The 20,001-nt window shown below is 43.9% G+C and overlaps 1 protein-coding gene across 9 annotated transcripts in view; it reads right to left on the reverse strand.

The window, feature by feature from the left end:
- ntng1a (netrin g1a) overlaps window positions 1-7,955 on the reverse strand; it is a 105,291-nt gene extending 97,336 nt beyond the window's left edge. For 8 of the 9 annotated variants that reach the window (XM_047568656.1, XM_047568652.1, XM_047568647.1 and 5 more), the window contains exon 1: window positions 5,060-5,838. The gene's annotated coding sequence lies outside the window, so the exon portion shown is untranslated. Of the gene's footprint in view, window positions 1-5,059; window positions 5,839-7,470 lie in introns of those variants that run through there. The other variant, XM_047568648.1, reaches the window with a different exon arrangement.
- Window positions 7,956-20,001: the final 12,046 nt, after the last annotated feature.

The raw sequence follows: 20,001 nt of genomic DNA on the forward strand, positions 1-20,001 counted from the left end.
AGCACATCCTTCATAATTCCTAAGTGACAAAGAGGCAGAAAAAAAAGTAAAAACTCATCAACCCTGAATTGCAGAGATGTGGATTCGTGCTGGATTAGTTTTATCAGAGGACTTCTGTATTACGAGAATTATGGTAGGTAGTTTTCCTGGTCTGGTCTCCGTGGGTGCTACATGTCTAAGTAATATCCACGTGAATTCTAGGTCCAAGAGTTTCCCAGCAGAACACTGAGTTGTCATAAGATGGTCAGTGTTATTTACATCTCCTATTAGTGGTTGTAATGTTGTGGCTGATCAATGTATATGCTGAGAAGGTGCACTAATTCTGCCACACACCCGTGACGGAGCTGCTTAGTTGTATTGTTACAATAGTCATTGTGTTGGTTCGTGGCTAATATGTGTTCTACTTGCAAAGAATACAAGCTGGTTTGGGCCACCCTCTCAGCTCCATTACTAGTTTGAGAACAGAGTGCGATTGCTGTGTTCACACCAGCCCACACATGGAAACACGCCCGATTCTGGAACAAGATGAAGGTGGAGTTGAGAGTCAAAATGCGGTGACTGTATAAGATGGCAATAAGGCTCAAAAATCTACCAGAGAGATATGAAAGGCAGCTGGTTTGTCAAAATCCTCAGTTGGGTGCAATAAAAAAAACCTAAATAAATAAATAAAAAGTGTGCACAGGAAGATGACAACCTGATAGATGGAGGAGCACAAGTCTCGTGGATGAGCAGAAAATGATTTGCATGGTGAAGAAAAACCTTGACTGCTTGACTGAACAGCGAGTCAAGGATTCGCTCCAGGATGTAGGCGCACACGCTTCCTTGTCAACAATCAAGAGAAGACTTCATGAGCAAAGCCTCAGAGGGTTCACCGCAAGGTGCAAACCCCCGGTAAGCCTCAAAGACCCAAAGGCCAACTGCAGTTTACATAAACATACAAACAGAAAGAAGTTCCATAAAACGATGAAACAAAACTCACACTTAAAGAGTTCGTGGCCCCAGAGACGGGCCTCGTGGTTCATCGTGTTTGGCTGTCAATGGAGGCGGCACACTGGCCTTCATTGACGACTCCCCCGCAGAGGTTTACAGCGAGCGTTACTCACGCTCAAATTCATGTCAGGTCAATGCTAAATACGCATCTGAGGCGACCGAAGAGCTTTTAAGGGTGAAAAGGTGGAACATCCTTGACTGGCCGAGTCAGTCAGCTGAGAGTAGAGGCAGAGAGAGAGCAATAAGATGTGAGAGCTGAGGAGAAGGCCATCACCGGGGAACGGTCTGCTGATGTCTGTGGTTAAAGACTTCAGGTCATATGGTTTGGCTTCAAGTGAATCCAAATACTTCTGATCCTCTAACCTTTGGACGCCATGGTTATATTTCCACTGTGAATCCACTTGAAGGAATCTACTCCTTGATGCTTAGTGTCTCGAGGCACAGAACCTGAAGAACAAATGGTCCAAAATAGTTGTGAACTGTAAAACTTTTACTTTCCTAAAAGTTAAGCAGCAATTTTGTGGTGGAGCACCAAGGACCTCAACCAATTTAAGAGATAGCAAATAGGTAGCGTGTCTGTAGAAGTGTGTAGTCTAAAATCTGCTACATGCATTCTGGAAACCTGCATGAGAACAGGTTTATAAATGCTACAGGTTAAATATATTACGAGTGCCAGTAAACCTCATACAGTAAACCAGCTCGTGAGACGCGCAGTCACGGCATGCCTGAAACCACAGAGCACCGCGGGTATCAACCCACCAGTGCTGAGACCTGCAAGATTTTTATATTTAAACACATGAATATTTCACAGAGCGCGGTCGGATTGGAACGGAGGTTGTTCGGCTGGTGAGGTCGACGCCCACCCAAACAGACACCCTTTTGCACCCGGCCGCTCGCCTGTCTCTGGGGCTGGGGAACATCCCCCGGTGTCCGCTTCCATTTCATCCCCGAGGCCACTCGAGCGTGACCGAGTGTTTCTCCAAATCAAGAGGGAAGCGTTGCACGCTCGTCCCCGGAGCCCTCGCTGCTGGTGGGAGTCCCTTGTAAATCATGCATGTCATCAAATAAACTAATGAAGGAACACATCCTTCAATTTATTCCCCGCTCTTCTTTTTTTTTTTTCTCTCCTCCGCTCACTTTTAAAACTAGAACTCACGCATGTGTCCGTGTGAACCGGGTCTGCGAGTCATGAGGCTTTCAGATGTTGTAATTCTCGTATTTTATGGTTGACTTCGGCAGCTACACACTCTGTTTTTTCCACCCCTCTGTCCCTAACCACTTCATTTTTTGCCCTTATTGATTGTTTTATATTTTTTTGACCAGTGGTTTGTGTGGGCTCAGCTTTTTCTCCCGCTCTCGGCCGTGTAGTGCCAACATTTTCGACTGCTCCACACTGCATTTCTTACTTGTTAACCGAACAAAAAGACTTTTTTTCCCCTCCTCACTGGAGAGAACTGTCTGCTCATAATCCCTCCAGTCTACCGAGGCTCTCGGGGGGGCAGTACTTGTACTTACTTGTGCTTATTTAGCCAGCTAAAAAAAAAGTTAATATAAGCTTAAAATTTGTAAGTGGAATAATTAATAAACCACTTGGTTACTGATATCTGTGCTATATTCCCGTCTTTCGTTTTTAATTTCACACAGTTTATGCGCTTTCAAGGGCAATTTCTGACCCTGCTTCTGTCCTGCCTCTACTTTCATCTTCTCTGACTGCACCTGTTTCATATTCTCCACCAGCACCTTTACTAAAAGAGAAACCAGAAGAGCGCAGGAGAGAGAAGGAGAGGAGGACAGAAGGGCAGACAGTAAGAAACAGATAAAAGATAGATAAAGATAGAAGCTGGCCCAGCTTCAGAAAAAAAAAGCCTCCTGTCTGCTCTTTGTGCTCTGCTCACCAGATTCCTCTGCCTTCCTTTCCAGAATCCCTAATCTCGCCTGTTAACAACCTGCCAATAGGGCCGCTGTCCTCATGAATAAACATAAGAAGAGTGGAGCGTGGCCCTGCAAACATGACAGCCAGCGTTCCCGTGGAACAGTGAGCACGCCTATAATGCATCCCTGGGGCTTGCCTCCGAGTCAGTCCATCACTTAGCAATCTTTCCCGCTTCTTAAAATGTCGCCGCCCCGAATCGGCAGGCTTATGATCTTTTAATAATGACGACAGGTAGCGAATGTGTGGAGCGCTGACAGTTGGTTAAAAGAGTGTGAGCCGAGGACGGGTGGGCTGGTTCAAGAGAAGGGTTAGACAAACTGTCTGTGTGCAGGGGCTTGATTTCTACTTTTATTTGCACGTCTCATCAAATGCTTTTACAGTCTTCTTTGTTCGTGCTTGAAAAGCTTTTAGGCTCTTGTGAGAAAATAGCGAAGAAAAAAAAACAAAACAATAATAAGTAGAAACTGAACAGTGCCGGGTATCACAAAGCTGTGCGTGAACTCGCTGTATGAGGCCGCCGCCACCCTTCAAACCCACACTCTGCCGGAGCCAGACAGGCCAGGCCTCAAAAGGCACGAGAGTCCCTGACTGCTGAGGACGTATTTCTCTTTCCTCCACCAGCTGCATCTGCCACAACCCTCCATCACTCCCTCTTTCCAGCCCCATTCACCTCACCCCCCCCTCCCCCTGAGCCGCCGAAGCTGCCTCACGCAGTTCTGTACGAGAGGGAGAGCAGCACTCTTGACAGGGTGACTGTGGCGACGCTGCCCCGAGTTGAGCTGAACACCCTCGGGCGTCAGTTACTCCAGCGCCAGATGCACAGCGGCACACGGGGCGCCCAATGACACAGCCAGACAAGATCACGCCTCTGCCACCCTCCCTCCCTCCCTCCATCTCTCCCTCTCTTCAGCCATCCATCCCTCTCTCCCTGTCTCTCTCTCTCTGCCTCTTCCTCGCCACCAAGAACACTTCTCTTTTGCGACACAGGAACACCTTATGCATTATTAAAGACACTTTTCCTAAAAGGCTGCTAGCACATTATTCTGCAACCACAGTGACATGTCTGGATACTCAAAATGTCCACTTTAGCTCTAAAGAATGTGCTCGCCCAGGTAGCTCTCTCGAGCTGACAATATTGTGAAAAGGCTGGAACCATCACACGGTTTAAAGGTTTAAAGCGACAGCTGCTTTAAAGGTGACTCATTATTACCTATTATTATTTATGGAATGTGTAAAAAAAAAATCTTAAAATAGACTGCAGTCATGCTAGGTAAAGAAAATGACTTGTGATTAGGAGTTGCTAACTGGAATCTAATACGATTGTTTGTTTCCACTGCGAGTGGAGTGTAGTATTCCTGCAGGTGAACAGCTGTTATCTGTTTATTTCTTATTACTTCAAATGTTCCACTTCAAATGCACGATGTGTTCGTCCAATTTGGATGGATCCTGAACCCAGGAGCAATCATGTTTTGGCAGTTAAAAGCATCACATAGTAATTTTTGGCCATTATGCAGTTGAAGGCCAAGGTAAAATCGTGCAGCCAGATTCTGACTCCCATGCACGGCAACTCCCACAGACTGATGCGTTAAATATCCGCTTGGAGTCAAACTCATCAGGCTGTAAAGCTGCGATGAAATCAAGCATGTTAGAGTTAAATGAAAAGCTACCGCTTATATAAAATTTAAAAACAAACACAAAAATTATAAAGTGAGCAACACTGAAAGCGTGCACGGAAACAAATTCGACTGCAAGGAGGTGCTGATGTAAAGACGTATGCTATTTAAGGTAGGCCTGTTGGCTGCAGTGTGACACCAATGTAATTATGCGTGACAGATAGGCAAAGGTTTCGTAAGACGTACCACAAGGGGGCGCTTCTTAAAAAAACGGGTGTCAACTTTTGGATGCATTCAAGGTCGCCACATTTCCAAATATTAACAAGTCTCAAGTGAGTGGGAATACCTTAAAAGTTGTACAAATTGTAGATGAACAGCTGCCAGTCTCTTCCTTGTGCTGGGTTCGGTGTTGGAGATAAATGCATCCAAGACAGAGCCAAAAACTTCACGAGCTATAAGAGGACGGTGCGAATGACGCTTCAACCCCGCAAAAGTAAACTTTAAAAGCGAAGAGAAAACTCACCTTTCTGGGATTGTCCCTGTTGGACCGAGCGCTCCCCGTCCCCGCTGCTCTTTTAACGCCGTTCAACAAGTTCAGAGCAGCAGAATGAACATGAATGAAGAATGAAGCTCTTTAAGATGCGCTCCTTAACGGCAATGTGATGAGTGCGCACGTCAGTCTCGGAGGAATCGCTGTGCGCACCATCTCTCGCTCTTGTTTCGATCAAGAGGAGGATTTTCCTGCCACTTCAAAACAAATGACTGATCACCGTCCCGAGGGCTGGGTCAGCATCGCGCCTGGTGTGAACTGGAGGATTTCTTTAGCAGGAGCCCCGGTGCCAAAGTGTCCATCACGCTCTCTCCAAGTGTCATTCCATCACGGCGTCCGTCTGAGGACACAGTGATGTCCGCAGAAAAAAAGAAAGAAACCCGACTGCTGCAAAAGAAACTTTGACTTGCTGGCGCGTCTTACTCCTCTTTTTAGACCTCTTTATAATTCCTTCATTTCCAAAGACTCCTGCCTGCGGATCTCTGCGCGTATCTCGTCCCCTCTCTCTTTCTCTCCTTATCCCTGGCTACGAATAGGCTTCGACCACTCAACGGGGACATGAATCACACCAATTAGTCTCGGCTGCTGAGAATATCCGCTCGAGTCAACGCATCTTCTCCCGGCCGTTTTCCCCGGCACGGCGCAGCACCAACCGCCCAGACGGAGATGGCGGGGAAGATAATGCGCTCCGAGGCTCTATTAGATGAGACGCACACTCAGCTTGTTTCTTTCTCCCCCGCGCACACCTATGGTTTCTCTCCCCACCCCTCCAGCCCTTCTCCACCTCGCCTCCAACCCCCACCCACCCCCTCACAGGCATCAACACGCACCATCCTCCTTCGGGACCCGGTGGAAACTCAGAGGGGAGGAGGATCGCCTGTAGTTGAACCTCTTTTAGTGGAGTTTACGCGAGTAGCTGGATCTCGTTAAATTATCCAACAAATGCCGGCGAGCATTCGGTCTCAAGGGAATTTCAGCATCCGGGCAAATAGGAGGAGGAAAAATCGGGACGCTGTGTGATTATTGCTCAACAGCCAACCGATAACGTCAACAGAAGACTGTTGTTCATATATTTGTGTTTTTGAGTCCTCAAAGGAGCAAACCGTAATGGGCGGCCACATCCAAGTGCATAATTTCACATGTTAATAACCAATGCAAACCCGTTTACTACAGGCAGAATTGTGCGTAACTGCTCCAAATCCTTGCGTAAACAAATAAAAAACGAGATACGCGTGCATATCCTAATCAGAATAAAGAATAAAGAAGGGTGAGTGAAGGTATCATTCTAAAATTATAAAAGTTCACTTGTCCGTGGATAGATGGGCAATATATAGATCAATAAATGTATAAATAGGAGGTCACGAACTCATCATCATTTAGGAAATCGCCCATCTGCTGTTAGAAACTCACGCCTTCTTCTCGTGGCAAATTAGATGACTGATTACGGAGCTTAAAATACATTCTGCTTCATCTGCAGCCTACAATAGAAAAAGGAAGAGATTTATTTATTTATTTATTTTTAAATCAAGCTCCTGAAGCAAGTTACATTCTCACACCTTAATTGATTACCACGGACTGAGAGGAAGGGGAGAATGGTGGGGGGTGGGGTGGGTGCTAGAAGGAGTCAGGTCATGACACTTGGCGCGCAGGTTAACCTCGCAGCAGCTCGACAACCCTCTACACAGCTGAATGCGCCGATGTGTACAGCCCGTATCCAGCCTCTATGGGCCCAGAGAGGCCCCTAATCACCCCCGCACATTCATCACTCTGCCCTGTGCCAGTGCCTGTAATATTCGGGGGTATTGTCGGAGGTAAAGACAGACAGAGCTTGAAGGGAACGTGCGTCAAAGTTGCCACAGAAGGATTTGATTTAAAAGGCAGTGTAAAGACGGAGTGGGTTTCCAGTCACACAAGAGCAAGAGCGTTGTCATGCATTTTATGCATTTCTAATTTCTTGTTCCTGTTGCCCCCATTACGCGTCCAGGTGTCCGGTAAACAAAGCATATTGGTGAATTATGCACAAAACTGAATAAAAGCAGATGTAACTCGTCTGTTCCGTTTGCAACGCACGCAGCAGCTTTAAGGTTACACCTGGCTTCTATCTGACCACCACGAGTGAAGCTTCTGCTGAGTACTAGCCCACATCTTCGCGCACGGGAGAGGAAGAGCTCAATCAAAGCAGATATATAACCTTCAAAAAAAAAAAAAAAAAAAAAAAAAAAACAGCTGCTCCTCAAAATTGCCGGATTATTTTCTCTAATCACGACGCACAATTTGGCCACCCACGCGGCGCGCGTCGTAGCGGAGCTTCAAAAGTTTACGCGCCCCACCGTCCAGTTGGAGATTAATGAAATCAGAAGAGAACGGCCGTCTGAGCCTCTCACCTGGGTTCTCAGTGCTTCATACCGTCGAGAACAGCCGGTCGGGTCGCCTGTTGCAGCCAAATAAATCCGCTTTAAAACGGGACATCTTCAGCACGGCGCAGGAACAAGGAGACCTCGGCGTGGGAGCGACCCTCTTGTCTCCGCCGCTCCCGGGGAATGGAGGAGAGCTCTCCGTGCCGGCGCAGCGTCACTTAGAGCCGGACGCACAGGTGCAGATTTCGCAGGAGTAACCCTCCAAAACCAGTCGGCACCTATTTAAAAAAAAAGAAAAGAAAAAAGGAAAAAAAAAGTTGATCAAAAAGCAAGCGAGTGGTTGACAAAAAGAAATATAAGATTCCGAGTGGCTCGGGAAAAAGGAGCCTCCGAGACTACAGAGAGTGACCAGGCTCACTGCTCTCAGACACAATGAGGCGGTGAGGCTTTGACAACTGACTTTCACCTGAAGTTTAATTCTTTGCTGAAGCCAGCGAGCATGCAGCCGAATGCAGCCATGCACAGAAACTATGCACGCTTTAATTATTTTATGAATCGTGTCGTTTTGGGGATATCATCCCAGTCACACATGAGATGTTTCATTATCTAAATCATTTAGTTATTTAGTTACCTTTAGTTATTGGAAACCCTGTTGAGGATGATTCATTTAATACACAAAAAGGATGAAATTAAAAGCTTGCTGCTAATGAGGAATCACTTACAAAGACTGGAAAACCACTTCTGACATTTTGAGCCACTGTTGTAGATAGCATTGTTAATTTGCAACAGCTGCATAAAGTAATGTATGGCTTTTCCCTGCATCTATCTGCTGCACAGGGGGCATGGACACATCCTTGGACAGGTCTCCGGTGCAGTGAATCATACAGCCGGGAATGGATAACGCATTTCCACATTAGGGGGCTTACGCAAGCAAATCACTGGAGAAATTCAACAGAAACGTGCAGTGAGGCAACTGAAAAGAAAATATCACGTCAGCCGCTCACTTGCCAGCAGTCACCAGCTGACGGGCTGGACTTCTAAAGCGGCATGCGGGCCACCAAGGTTTTTCAAGGGAACGTATCTCCAATAGAGGGCTAGTTGAGTCATTAATCTATGAACCCTGCACCGCCCAAACATATTGTTCTGCTGGACGGTTAAGATCTCCCTCAGTTCATCTTTAACTCGTGTTGCAGGGGAAAGGTTAAGGATACAGGGCAGCGGTGGAGACAGCTCTTCTCCCGGCTGCCTCCCTCCCTTTTTTCGCTCTCCTCTGCGAGCCCAAGGGCAACTTGCCTGACATGAACCTCCTTTTCTAATTCACTCAGCGACAAGAAAGAGGAGAGCACAGTGGAAAGCTACCAAAGAGCACATTTAATTCCCATTTATTGACTCAATACAAAGACACCATATAAAATGTTCCCTCACAATACACTTTCTGAAGCTCATCCGCAGACTGTTAAGCTCTTTTCTGTCTTTTCTTCAAGGCCCGAGAACTCTCAGCTTCGGGGCAGACTGGGTTTTGCACGCGGGGTTCTGTGAATGAAGGCAAGGGGCTAATAAAAGGCTAACACTTGAACAACATGTTAAGGTACGGCTGTGTCAGTTGTGGCGTGCTAAAGGTCGGCGAGGGGCGCGAAAGGAGGATATGTCTGAACAAGGGGGAGTGTTTTTATTCACAGATTTGCCGAGACAAAGCCGTAAAATCCAACCCGGCTCTTTACTTGAGAGACCCGTAATCACACGACCCCATCTTCCAATATCCCACCTCCACTCCAGTTTCTTCTCCCCCTTCCTCCCTTCTTCTTCCTCTTGTCGTACCTCATGATGATTATTAGAAAATTGATGGGCAAAGCTGTTTTTGCACTTCCCTGTCTGGCGGACGCCAAGCACAGAAGTATTGAATTTTTTCGCCTCTTCAATGGAGGGTAATGTTGCCTTTATCCGGAGGGGTGTGTTTGTTAGTCCGGGAGGTTGAGGGAGGAGGGGGGGCAGGAGAGCGGCAGGTTATTCATAAAAAATATATTGCATTTAAGCTAGTGTTCCACAGACTTTTATGTGGCAGAATACAGCTGTGTCATCGGGAGCGCACGGGGCTGAGGCGGAAAGATGCAAATTCAGGGAAAACTTACAGAACAGACAGTGGTGACTTCCAGCAGTGAAAGGAGTATTCCAAAAAAAAAAAGTAAAATCTAAACTAAAAAGTTAAAGTCCTGCACTGGCATAAACACGGGTGTGTTAACAGAAAAGTATAGTTTAAGCACAAAGGGTTTAAGTTTTAACTTAAAATTAGAAAAGCGAGTTTCTAATTCTCTGTTCATTCAAAATGACTGAACCAGTATTCGGTGATATCCAGGTACTTGGCCGGAGACATGTTTCAAGCGTCTTGGCAAACTTTCAACAGTTCTTCGGCGGGTTTAGTCGGTGTCATGTAATCCCAGACTGACTCCATGATGTCGAGGTCAGCGCTCTGTGTGTGGCCGCACCATCTGCTGGAGGATTCTTGTTGCAGAAGATAGGTGTGAGCGCAGTGGACTAGCGGTTAGAGAGGAGCACGCTGCACGTTCACTGGTTTGAATCCTCTTTACGTCCATGGCTGCGGGATAGCAAGGCAAGCAACCCCTAAATCTGTTTCATGGGTGCCTCATAAGACTGCTTACTCTGTGATGAATGTGGATATGTAGAAACCTCTTCAGTAAAAACACAATACTGTAAGTCACACATTTTTCAGCCTTGTAAGATCTGCCCTACTGTTTACACAGAAGAATCTGTTACATTTATAAGTGCGGTTGTTACATCCCTGCCAGGCTGCAAATTATCCAGAAGTAGTGCATCATGGAAACAGCATTTTCCTTTTGAAATGATGAAATGAAGCACTGGAAAAGTCAGTGAAGTGGCTACTTCATTGTCAGCGTTTAATCTAATCTCAAACGGAAGAATTCTCCGCATTATGATATATTTCAGCATTACACGATGTGAAAAGGGTCAGTCAAGATGGAAGCATCTGAGTTTTCCCTCTACTTAGCATCTGTAAGTGAGAGTCAGGACCAATGCAGGGCTCACGGTGCAACGTGGCGTGCCTCGGAATGACTGAATCGGGTCGGCCTCGCCACCTTTACGCACCTGCTGCATTTGGACTTTGTGTCAAAGGTTTATCACGCGTCTCTCAGCCTGGCACCAACCCTCCTCTCCAATCTGCTGCCTCCAGACCTCGGCCGCTTACCCAATCCTGCACGGCGTCCTAAACCCATAACCCAGCTCGGCCAAATTGAAATATCATATTAAGTTATAAAACAATACCTGAGAAGAATTACATGCAGGCATAATCCAAAAAGTGCATGATTGAAAATGGATTAGCGGGGAGGAGGAGGAGGCGGAGGGGGTGGAAGGGGGTGGAGGGGGATGTGGCCACACAGTTTGGTGGATTTGCACTTCGCTCGCAGGCTGAGAGGCGTCTGCCTCGGGCTGATTGTGAATCGGGGCCATCCCGTTCAGATTTACGTGCCCCTGCGAGTGATTTGGGATTTACTTTCTTAGCGGCTACCGTCCAGATCCGCCCTCGCTGTACGCAGTGTGTCCGTGCATGAAGTCACGCCTCGGTGCTTTCAGCTGGTTGCCTCTCTGATAGGCGGCGGCTTTCTCGGCCGGGTTTTGCAGCCTGGAGGGGTAGAATAAATGCTGTTTCTCATTTAAATAACGGTACAGTTTTATTACTGTTGAGGAAAAAAAAAAAACGTATGAGGACATGCAGCGGGACAGAGCTATTTTGGGGTTTAGCAGTGGGCACATGGGTCAGTTCCTGTTGCTAATGATAATGATGACAAATGGTGCGGCCTGGCGGGCCCCGGAGAAACGAAGTCCACCACTCTGGGGGCTGCTCCACTAAATTAGCTTTTGTCAATACCATGTTCCCAATTTGTCCTCACAGGATATGCTGACAGGAATATTGGTTACTGTAACCGACTGTGGGAATTGAATCCTATTGGCTTATTTGTGCTGCCATTAGCATATAGGGATGAGTGAGCAGCTACGATTAGATAGTGTTCCAACGGAGTCCAGTCAGGTTACAGCAGGGATCAAAAACAGAAACACATTCAGTGATTTTCCTGTTTTAGAGCAGGACCGCAGTTTAGGACCCAAGAAAACATCAACAGAAATAAATCTGACTCAAAGGTGGTGCTAGGTGCCGGGGCTCCTAGGGGGGTTGTGGAGTATTGTCCATGAACTGTAGGTCCTTCACAGCTTTACAAGACGTTATGGTTGTCATTGGCCGTCCTTTTTGGTGCGTCCCTGGTCAGACCTGGTGACTTTATGGAGATTTTCTTCTATTTAAGTTCCACAATGCATAATTCAAAGCTTTTGTCGCAGAGGATGTTATTTGATTTCAGCACAGCGACCGTGAGGTGCGGAATGTGGAGGTGAAACACGACGAGATCCATCACCCCTCAAACAGTGCACCGTGCATTTCACGAGGCCCGAGCTGCTTTACACATTTCCATTTCTGTGACACGATAAAAAGCCTAATCATTGTACTTACTTCTTACATCACGCTGTTATGTTGTAGGCGCTGTTATTTCTAAATGGAGTGCCACCGAGACGGACGTCAAACAAAGTATTATCCTAATATCCGGAGCGGTGGGAGATTTGCAAACGGCCCCTGACTGAGGTCAACACAGAAGTTAGAAACCTCACACTGTGTTTCCATCTTTCTACAACCAATATCTCCACTGTCACAAAAAAGACACACAAGTGTGATTTATTTTTGGGGCTTTGACCCTTTGTCAGTCAGTATCCACTGAGTTGCTTGAAACCAGGCGGTAGCCAGGATTTTAGAAATCCCAAAGTCATTAACTTTACATGGCTTTTCAAAGATTAAGTTAAGTGTATCTAGTTGTATTCTTTGTTAACTATATGGGCTTTATGAACATCATTGCATTATTACATAATCCCCAGACATATTTAAATCTGAAATCTTAATTTTAAATTTATTATGAGATACACAGACACTAGTCATTAAAATATCTGCCCACAGCCGTTCCTTTTAAAACCCTACCTCCCCACCTTCATGTCATCATGTCCAGTTACTTTTCTCGTTTGTGGCAAATTGTACTATTTTACATTGATTCATTTGTCATAAAATACTGTGTATTTGTGTGTAGAAGTATCTGACATGATCCAAGTAGAAGTCTGCTGTAAGCTAATTACAGCTGCCTGGTTTATGTAAAAACAACAAACAAAACGGTACAATACTCTCAAATACAATGGAGACGAAGTAGAAAGGGTTTTGAAAATTGAAATAGGTTTACTTAGTTCACACCTCTGATCCATGGTATGAATCATGATGGTATGACCTCAGTGTCCTCAGTGTTAGCTGAGTTCAACCGTGCTAGCGACTGAAGTGTGTTCAAACCTCATTTTCAGTCGACTGCCTGAACAATGTGATGTATTGTTGATTTGACATTTTTAATATATATTTTTAACTGTTCCCCCACAAATTTATATTTCTTTAAATACACAGTAACACGAATCCAACACATTTTAGTAAAGGGATAGGGGATAGCTTAATATTGAATGCAAAATGATAACAACAATGTATATTTATAAATAGCACTAGGCTGAGTTTAATGTAGAACACATATAGTCGGTAGAGGGTCCCTACTTAATCTCTACATCAGTCTGGGGATCCTTGGTCTGCGTAACATTGAAGACTCCTGACGTAGAGGAAGAAATACCGTTTTTATTCCTATAAAGACCCAAACTGGTGTTTCTCCAAACTAAGGACACAAGCAACAAGGGCTTTGCTTAAAGACCAGATCAGATGGTCGTTGTCCAAACCCCAGCATCCTTGGAAATCAACAAACGTTGTCCTTGTCAAAAATCCTATCAAAGGAAACACCGCGCTAGTCATCCAATTTTATGGTAAGATGTAATCAAATCTAGATGCAACTTGCAGGGGTATCACACTTTGACAAATTCTCTGGCATGCACAGGGAGAGCTTTTGGCAACAGAGGAGGAAAGAGTAAATTGAACCTGCCGCAGAATGCCAGAAACCTCAACCTCGCTGTTCCAATACGACCTCAGGCAGAGGGGCCGGCCAAATCAACATTGGAATACCTACGAAATGAGATGTCTTGTTTGACTCTCACAGGAGGGATGCTGGTGATAATTTCTAGCAGGTCACAGATGTAACTTAAATGAGCTTAAGGCGCTCTAACCCTTTAACTCCCAAGCCTCAGAATGCCCGCCTGGCTTTTCTTTTTGCTTATTCTAACGACAAAAAAGTCAGTAAACCATCCTTGAGTGAGGACTTGTGCCATTTTTTTTCAACAAATTCTGTTAATTAATTACAAATTACTGCAGGTTATAAGAGTGTTTCAACCTTCTGGGAGAGGTACAAGTGAATTTACCGTAATGTAATATCCTAACTTTCAGAAACTCTCGGAACTTTTTTAATAGTGCAAACTGTGACGTAATTATGCTAATCCAAAGTGCACTTGTGTAAACATACCACAGGCAAAACACTGGGTATTAAAGGGCTAACAGAAAATCACAATTTGAGTGCCAAGTTCTAAATTAAGTTCTAATGTAGTCAGCGGAGCGACTGAATTATATTTTTTTGTATTTCTTTTTATCTTTTTATTCAACTGTAAAAACCTTGTGAGGAATTTGAAAATGTCAGCGTGATATTTCATTTGAGACTGTGACACATAGACGTTCAAATTTAAAACGGAATGCTTTCATTGTGTAAACTCTACACAATGACTCAACATAACTTTAATCCCAGATAAAACATAGTTATAAAAGACCGACACCTGCTCCCCGACGGTAAGGCCTTTAAATCCTACATCCTTAGATGAAATGGAAGCCTTTTTCTATCACATATAATTCATCATATCACAGAATTTTACTTCCACTTACTTCCATTGTCACTTGAAACACAAGTCCTAAAGACAGCTGCATACGTTACAACTTCAGTTCATCGGGTTCTCGACTGTGCCGTCTCTCAGTCTGGATCAGAAGTCCTCCAGTGAACAGTGAGTCCTGAAATCAGTTAGATTAAGCACATTGTCTATTGATTGGCTTCTAAATTGCTGCGCGATGCAACACAAATAATCCCATTTCGAGTTTCAACACTTGTTTCTAATGGTTTCCAAATCATTTCAGGCAGGAATGGATCACAATTAGTTTAGCATTTAGCAGCGGAGAGTGGCCATGCATTCAGGAGTGTGATTCAGGGCTTAACAGTGGCTCGCCCGTGCTGCATTTGACATTTCCATTCTCTGGACACCTTCCTTTGTTCTGCCTGCAGGGCTTTTTTTCCCAGGCACCTGTGGAAGGCGAGAGGAGATTGAGACACCGTGGGTGAACATTAGGTCAGCTGCAAGTGCAGAATTTAATTTGAGGGAAAAGTATTTGGACTTTTTTACTGGTTTTCTTAGACACAAAAGGGGGTTTCTTGTGTAGCACAATAACACAGAAAGACCAACCTCACGCAGCCGTTTCATAATAGAGCAAGACCTGGTAAAAAGCCTGTTTCACATTTGACAATAATGACCTGAACTTGGTCAGACATTGTCACAACCGCAGCCTTGTTTCCTGGAAAAAAAAAAAAAAAAAATGTAAAGGCTAAGGTGACATTAGGATCGGACTAACAGCCTGACAGGTTGACTTTTGAGACAAAAGGAGAGCGTGGCACGCACAGATAGCATCTGGCCAGGTTCTGTCAACCACACCATGAGTATGTGATCCCTTGTTTTTAATACACAGGATCCAACCCATTGTCCGCACTGTTTATGTATAAGGTTTTTGAACATGTAAACATCACATCTCAATTTCAGAAATCTGGTTATTACTTTAAACAAACAAGCTTCTGTTGTTAGGTAATGAAAAAGTTAAATTAAATAAAACATAGACCTATGTGGCAATCAGAATACAGTAGGCCAATTTCCAATCCCTGCAACGGAGGAAATCAGGTCAAACAAGTTGCTCTGAATCACCACAGAAGGTGTTGATGTTGTTGTTGACATCTGCTTTTTTTGTGCAACAGCCTCCACGGGCTGACCCATCAAACCTAAGTTGCTTAGCTATCCCAATAGTACACTGACTTGACATAACATTAGGTACATTAGGGGAAAAATACATTGAAATATAACAATCCTGCACTAAATCTTAGCTTCATGGCCGTTTTATTTTGAACAGACATCAGAAAGGTTGGAACTGAACTAGGTGATCATTTAAGAGAATGTTAGTAGTCCTGTTAAACGTTATTGAATTAAACACTTACGTGTTTCTGTTATTTAGTAATTATCAATAATACGATCATCTGTACAATAACATACACTGACCATGAAGAACAGCACAAGGTGTTGACCTGGCCTCCAAATTTATTAGATCCTAAATTGATCAAGTATCTGTGGTATGATCCACAGAGACCCCCTCAACCCATAGGACCCAAAGTCCCCCACAAACAATAATCTGCTATCAGACACCACAGGACACCTTCAGAAGGACCATGTCAATTCTCTGATGAGTCACAACTGTTTTGGAGGGACAAGAGAGACCTACACAATGTTAGGAAGGCAGTCATAATGAAGGAATAGTGGGATCACTAGTTTTTTTGCCCTCTTCCCATGTTCCTGTTAACTTGGTTCCAGCAAATACTGAGATCATATATACACTCAACACTTCCACGTTATTCTTACAACATTTCTGTCACTGTTTCAACATCATATAACTATTTCCATGTCTGTGTGTACTTGTTTAATGCTTCTGCCAGTAGATACAAATGCTCATTTAAATTCCTAAGGAGCAGAAAGCTTCGAACTGTACTCAGATAGGATTTTGCTTTTCTACTTCTCAGTGGACTTGAAGTGCAATATTTTCCACTTAAAGAGAACACTGCGTCAAGAGAATTTTAGGACTGTTTTCGTTGCCTTTTCCCCTTTATGAACAACTAAGTGTGAAAAGGCCAGCTTTCTGCTGATTCATACACAGCCTTGGAGTGTTCCTATAGACCCCTTCATGATTTGTAAACAAGGTGAGGTTTTTTTTGAGGGGCGGGGCTTAACTGGATGCAAAACATCTCAAGCACAATAGTCTGTAAACGCTGGTTATCATATTTCAACGGACTGTTTTGGCAAGAATGGACGAGGAAAACACATATTTTAGAGAATATACTAATGCACTCACTCTCTAAGACCGTGAGCAGGATTTTAAAAAGTTGGCAGATGGGATTCTATTCACCGACCCCTACACTCTCACTCATTGGATGGACGATTTGACCAAAGGAGGACACAGAAGGGACAAAGCCTGGTCTGTCTTTATCAAGTGAAGCCTCTCCAACAAAGATATTACAACAAGTAAGTGGAACCACTATGGAGGGTAAAGTAGTTCTGCTTGGACGCCCCTTGAAACATGTAACTAACATTGCGTTAGCTCGCAGTTAGCATTAGCATGAACATGTGACAAGAATCCCCCAAATAACGATTAACTTAACGTTATTTCAGTCACAACTTAGTCTAACTAATGACGTTATGCAGGCTGAAACTGGTTATGCATTACACAATAATCTGACCTGATATGAAGTGTGCGCATTGTTGATCGTCTCACTCCAGCACTTTCTTTTAATCGCCAAAGCCAAACCAAAGTTGTCTAGAACTGGCAGTGGCTGGTATGTGATAAAATTTCAAGTTAGTGTTTATGATTTTTCAGTTTTGCCACACAAAAATACGGCAAAATGACATTTTCACAGTCAAAAGTGACAGTGTTCGCCCCAAAATTCCCTCTGTTCTGCCTCCAGTTAACACTGAGACGTCATAGTGATGTAGGCCATGAAGGGGTCTATAGTTACAATTCAAGTAGGTCACATCTGTGACTGAAAGATTATTTTAAACGTGTTGTTTTCATGTACTTTCACACTTGTTCATGGTGGATTATGTTATAATACCAAGTAATAATACTGTATATTATAGAAGAAGTAGTTTCTATAGGCGGTGATGAATTCTACTATTTGAACAACATACAGTTTAAGTTAAGCCTCTTTAAAAACTGAACTCCAAATGTTGATTTTGTATGTCAGGCTGAGCAAAAAACAAACAAAAAAGAAATTAGAAATCTGAATGGAAACCACAAGTTACATAATTGCACTTTAAAGATGTGATTGAGCCATTATTCACATCTTCTTGAACTGATGGACAATACCTTTGATTTGTCTACGCTGCAGCTTGTGATTAATTTCATACGCGTTCATCAGACAATGTGTCTACTGTTGTGCCTACGACACTGAAACAAAGGAGCACCACAATCCAGGTGACGCGGTGTGAGGGATGAATTATCAAGTAACATTGTCAAGAATCCATGTGCACGCATTAACCACTGTATAATTAAAATTAAAGTGCAGAAAACTGCGCTTTATACCGTCAGACTTACCCACAGCAGTGGCTGATCAGCACAGACCACAGCGTCTACTTGCGTTACATAAAGGTTTAATCAACACATTGTCCTTGGTCTGACCTGGGAGTAACCTAATCTTCTAGAAGAGAGAAAAAATGCACAGACGGAAACGCTGGCTGTTGTCGATGATGAAAGGTTTCTCCTAAAAACTGAATTGAAGTAATTATTAGTATTCAGTCTAATGTGACAAACGTTATCTAATATTATTATTTGTACAATTAGCAAAAGTGTGTTTTTTTAACAGAAAGTTGAAAATCCCTTGAAAAGGGACTGAGACCCACATTTAAAGATTTGAAATGTGTTACTTTTTCCACTTCAGACTTGTGCCACATAACAGCAAACAACATATTAGAGGCTAATTTCAATCACTTCAGTCAGTCAGTTATAAACCTTAATCAAAACCTTGTAATATACCTCCCAATAAACCCTTCAGACTGGACAATGACTCAGAGATGAACCAATGACTGCTCAGTGAATAGATCCTTTTCGCCACCAAAACAGACTTTTGGAGATCTGATTAAGCCCTATAAGCTGTGAGGTGGGTCTTCCAGGAAATCCCACAGATGCTAAATGGATTGAGATGTGGGGAGTTCGGAGGCAATGTCAACACCCGGAACACTTTGTCATGCATTATTCTGCTGAAAGGGGCCGCTGCTATCGGGGGAAGCGATTACCATACGGGGATGTATGCGGTCTACAACAACCTTTTGGGAGGTGGTGTGTATTAACATCCATATAAATGCCAAGACCCAAAGTTCCCCAGCAGAACATCGCCCGGAGCATCACACAGTGCAGCCTCCTGCATCTCGTCTTTTTCCCACAGTGCATCCTGCTGCTGTCTCCTCCCCGGGTACACAGGATGCAACAGAAATCATGATTCATAAAACTAAGTTTAAGTCTGACACTGACATTCAGACAGGTCTGCAGCTATATGTTGCAACAACTTTCTATCAGAACCATCACTTTAAGTAGTTTGGGGTACTGTGGTAGCCTTGAAGCCAGACCAACTTTCTTTCTTGTTTCTGGCAGAAAGCTGGTGCAAAACCGCTCCGTCGCCGGGACAATAGGTCGCCTTGGTGGGCTTTATATGGTGATGGACAGAAGAATAAAAGCAATGAGAAATACACAGGAACAACTCAAAACCAGTGAGCCTTGGCTCTCAACGAAGTCTCAGAATCTAGCTCGCTCATTTTTCCTGCTCCCAACACAAATCACCGAGTGTTCGCTCACTGCCTAATATATCTCACCTCGTCACAGGTGCCATCGTAATGAGATAATCAATGTTACTCACTTCAGCCGTCAGTGGCTTTAATGTTGTGACTGATCGTGCGTAGCTCACCAGACTATATTTCTGCCTGTGATGCAGACGGAAAACATAAGATCTCTAATCTCAAAAAGCGAGAAAGAAAGAAAAAAATCACAAACAAAATATCCTATGCCATTTTGGAGGACGCTATAGTAGAGTTATAAGTTTTCATTAAGCCTGTGTTTTCTGTCAACAGACGACAGTAAAATAATGAGCCAATTTGGCAGTTCGTTAAAAAACGAGCCAAACAGCAGGTAAAGTCAGAGACACCTCCTGTTTGAAGCAGCCTCCTGTCTCACTGCAGCAAGTCCAAGTCAATATATTACTCTAACACTCATTTGGAGGCAGAATTTTGATGAGATGCGACCACGCAATATTCATAATTGACTTTATCAGAATATCAGATGTCTGCAGCATGGTGTCAAGTTTATTTAATATTTTGTAACCCTGCCCTGCGCTGATACGGGAGATGGAAAATCACGACTTTTTTTTAGTCAAACTTTCAGGGAAGCTTCAGTCTCTATTGATGGTAAAACGCTCTTTCGAATCCATTCCCACAGAGCTGTTGCAACAGTTTATTTTTCTAGCAGATTTCTTAAAAGACACTGGATAATGTGCGGCGGTTTGAAGATGCTTCATCCAGAAAATCCTCAGCATTATTAATTAACTCTAAAATAATTGTCTCTTCTAATAAAAATGCGTTATTAAAGAGGTTTATGAGTAGCATTTTTCTTTTCTAATTCAGGTGTAAACTAAGTTCCTCTTATTCCGTGATATGAAATAAATAAATTTGGCCTGGAGA

The sequence above is a fragment of the Mugil cephalus genome, chromosome 18 (assembly GCF_022458985.1).
Source record: "Mugil cephalus isolate CIBA_MC_2020 chromosome 18, CIBA_Mcephalus_1.1, whole genome shotgun sequence".
Classification (NCBI taxonomy): Eukaryota; Metazoa; Chordata; class Actinopteri; order Mugiliformes; family Mugilidae; genus Mugil; species Mugil cephalus.